Source organism: Hordeum vulgare, chromosome 5H, assembly GCF_904849725.1.
Source record: "Hordeum vulgare subsp. vulgare chromosome 5H, MorexV3_pseudomolecules_assembly, whole genome shotgun sequence".
In the NCBI taxonomy this organism is placed as follows: domain Eukaryota; kingdom Viridiplantae; phylum Streptophyta; class Magnoliopsida; order Poales; family Poaceae; genus Hordeum; species Hordeum vulgare.
The window spans coordinates 36,530,179-36,534,706 of record NC_058522.1 but is presented as its reverse complement, the minus strand read 5'-3'; positions in this window follow the sequence as shown (position 1 = coordinate 36,534,706).

Genomic DNA, 4,528 nt, shown 5'->3' with positions numbered 1-4,528 from the left:
GAGGAGCAGACCGATCAGGAGGGGACCGATGAGTCTGGTGATGCTGAGCATGAGGAGTAGCTACCTGTGGCATTAGGTGTGCCCCTTTTTGGTGTCTTGTGCCAAAGGGGGAGAGAGTCTAGGATTTGTTTTCATATTCGAACTTTGCGTTGCTTTGCTTTATTTCGTGTGGTTTGCTTCGAACTTGGTTTGCTTCTAGTTTGCTATCTTTTGTGAGACATGAACTTATGTGAGATTTATTTCTTTCATATGCTATGAGTCATATGCCCCGTATTGTCATATATCTGTGTCTTTTTGTTCTCATATTATTCTCTGTGCAAATCCGGTATTGTCATCAATCCACCAAAAAGGGGGAGATTGTTGGGGCATAGTTTATGCCTAAGTAATTTTGGTGATTGATGACAGTACCGTACAGGACTAACCGTGTGTGTTAAGGTTTCAGATAACACACGTCAACGGCACAAGACGACACGTCTCCTCATTCATGGAACGGAAGCACGGCGCTCTCTACTATTCTCTTTATTTGAGTCATAGGAAAGCCGTACTATTAAGAGGGGATCCGTAGTGGAAAGGTTTGGGTGGAATCTATCTTTGCACACGCACACTTCACATTCTCCCTTTCCTTTATCTTTGGAGCGGCCCTCGCCACTTTGTTTCTCGCATCTTTGCAAAATGGTCCCCAGCGGTAGTACCGCTGGTTCTAGCGGTAGTACCGCTGGACTGCCAGCGGTAGTACCGCTGCAGCCAGCGGTAGTACCGCTAGCTGGCGGTAGTACCGCCCCTGGCCAGCGGTAGTACCGCTCCAGGTGCTTTGTTCCACCTGCCTAGCGGTAGTTCGTGGACGGACCTTTTTGCGAAGACTTTCTCGGCGGTAGTAGTGCTTTTGCACTACCAAGGGGCCAGCGGTAGTACCGCTGGAGTCCCAGCGGTAGTACCGCTGCATCCAGCGGTAGTACCGCCAGGCGGCGGTAGTACCGCTCCTATTCAGCGGTAGTACCGCTGGAGTGCCAGCGGTAGTACCGCTGGAGCTCGGGCAGAGAGTGGGAAAACGGTCTGATTTTCCCCCCACTATATAAAGGGTTCTTCTAGCTGAGGAACCCTATCTCTTACCTCTCTAAGCTCCATTGTTGCGCCCCAAGCTCAAAAGTGCCCGATCTCTCTCCCTAGCCAATCAAACTTGTTGATTCTTTAGGGATTGGTTGAGAAGGCCTAGATCCACACTTCCACCAAGAGAAAAGTTGATTCCCCCACCAATCCCTTGCGGATCTTGTTACTCTTGGGTGTTTGAGCATCCTAGACGGTTGAGGTCACCTCGAAGCCATATTCCATTGTGGTGAAGCTTCGTGGTTTATTTGGGAGCCTCCAAGCTTTGTGTGGAGTTGCCCCAACCTTGTTTGTAAAGGTTCGGTCGCCGCCTTCAAGGGCACCTATAGTGGAATCACGGTACCTTGCATCGTGCGAGGGCGTGAGGAGAATACGGTGGCCTTAGTGGCTTTTTGGGGAGCATTGTGCCTCCACACCGCTCCAACGGAGACGTACTTCCTATCAAAGGGAAGGAACTTCGGTAACACATCTTCGTCTCCATCGGTTCCACTTGTGGTTATCTCTATCCTTTACTTTGTATTTGCTTATGCTTGTGACTATATCTTACTTGTCTTAATAGCTCTCGCTGTTAGCTTCTATAGGGTTCATCTCATTGTCGTATTATTTGTGAACCCGTATGGTGTTTACCTTAACTTGCTAAGATTAATTAAAAAGTGGTCGTTGTCTATTCACCCCCCCCCTCTAGCCAACCATATCGATCCTTTCACCCGAGATACCTCTCCGTCACATGGAGTGACAAATCCCAGTCTTGATCCATACTAACTCAACGAACACCTTCGGAGATACCTGTAGAGCATCTTTATAGTCACCCAGTTACGTTGCGATGTTTGATACACACAAAGCATTCCTGCGGTGTTAGTGAGTTATATGATCTCATGGTCATAGGAACAAATACTTGACACGCAGAAAACAGTAGCAACAAAATGACACGATCAACATGCTACGTCTATTAGTTTGGGTCTAGTCCATCACATGATTCTCCTAATGATGTGATCCCATTATCAAGTGACAACACTTGCCTATGGTCAGGAAACCTTGACCATCTTTGATCAACGAGCTAGTCAACTAGAGGCTTACTAGGGACAGTGTTTTGTCTATGTATCCACACATGCACTATGTTTCCAATCAATACAATTATAGCATGGATAATAAACGATTATCATCAACAAAGAAATATAATAATAACTAATTTATTATTGCCTCTAGGGCATATTTCCAACAGTCTCCCACTTGCACTAGAGTCAATAATCTAGTTCACATCACCATGTGATTTCAACGAATCCAACACCCATATAGTTCTGGGGTCTGATCACGTCTTGCTCGTGAGAGAAGTTTCAGTCAACGGTTCTGAAACTTTTAGATCCGTGCGTTCTTTACAAATCTTTATGTCATCTTATAGATGCTGCTACTACGTGCTATTCGGAAATGCTCCAAATATCTACTCTACTATACGAATCCGTTTCACTACTCATAGTTATTCGGATTAGTGTCAAAGCTTGCATCGACGTAACCCTTTACGAGGAACTCTTTAACCACCTCCATAATCGAGAAAAATTCCTTAGTCTATTTAGTTACTAAGGATAACTTTGACTGCTGATCAGTGATTCAATCCTGGATCACTCTGTGTACCTCTTAACAGACTTGTTGCAAGGCACACATCAGGTGCGGTACTCAACATGGCATACTTTAGAGTCTACGGCTAAGGCATAGAATACGACCTTCGTCTATTCTCTTTATTCTGCCGTGGTCGGGTTTTGAGTCTTACTCAAATTGACACCTTACAACGCAACCAAGAACTCCTTCTTTGCTGATCTATTTTGAACTCCTTCAAAAACTTGTCAAGGCATGTATCTTGTTGAAACTTCCATTAAGCGCTTTTGATCTATCTCCATAGATCTTTGATGCTCAACGTTCAAGTAGCGCAATCCAGGTATTCCTTTGAAAACTCCTTTCAAACAACCTTGTATGCTTTACAGAAATTCTACATTACTTCTGATCCACAATATGTCAACCACATATACTTATCAGAAATTCTATAGTGCTCCCACTCACTTCTTTGGAAATACAAGTTTCTCATAAACCTTGTACAAACCCAAAAATCTTTGATCATCTCATCAAAGTGTATATTCCAACTCCGAGATGCTTGCACCAGTCCATTGAAGGATCGCTGGAGCTTGCATACTTGCTAGTATCCTTAGGATCGACAAGACCTCCTGGTTGTATCACATACAATGTTTGCTCAAGGAAACTGTCAAGGAAACAATGTTTTGACATCCTATGTGTAATATTTCATAAATAATGCAGCAACTACTAACATAATTCTAACAGACTTTTAGCATCGCTACGAGTGAGAAAGTCTCATCATAGTCAACTGTTTGATCTTGTCGGAAACATCTTTGTGACAAGTCGAGCTTTTCTTAATAGTGACTTATCACCATCATCGTCTGTCTTCCTTTTAAAGATCCATCTTTACTCAATAGTCTTATGACCATCAAATAGTTCTTCCAAAGTATACACTTTGTTTTCATACATGGATCCTCTCTCGGATTTCATGGCTTCCAGCCATTTGTCGGAATCCGGGCCCACCATTGCTTTCTCCATAACTTGTAGGTTCACTGTTGCTCAACAACATGACCTCCAAGACAGGGTTACCGTACCGCTCTGTAGTAGTACGCGACCTTGTCAACCTACGAGGCTTGTAGTAACTTGATCCAATGCTCGATGATCACCATCATCAGCTTTCACTTCAATTGGTGTAGGCGCCACAGGAACAACTTCCTGCGCCCTGCTACACACTAGTTGAAGTGATGGTTCAATAACCTCATCAAGTTCTACCACCCTCCCACTCAATTTTTTTGAGAGAAACCTTTCCTCGAGAAAGGATCCGTTTCTAGAAACAAACACTTTGCTTTTGGATCTGAGATAGGAGATGTACCCAATTGTTTTGGATATCCTATGAAGATGCATTTATCCGCTTTGGGTTCGAGCTTATTAGACTGAAACTTTTTCACATAAGTGTCGAAGCCCCAAACTTTCAAGAAACGACAGTTTAGATTTCTCTAAACCTCAGTCTATACTGTGTCATCTCAACGGAAATACGCGGTGCCCTATTTAAAGTGAATGCGGTTGTCTCTAATGCATAAGCCATAAACGATAGTGGTAATTCGATAAGAGACATCATAGCATGCACCATACCAAATAGTGTGTGGCTATGACGTTCACACACATCATCACACTATGATGTTCCAGGTGGCATGAACTGCGAAACAATTTCCACATTGTCTTAACTGCGTACCAAAACTTGTAACTCAGATATTCATTTCTATGATCATATCGTAGATAGTTTATCCTCTTGTTACGATGAACTTCACTCCTGAAACAGAATTGAACCTTTCAATATTTCAGACTTGTGATTCATTAAGTA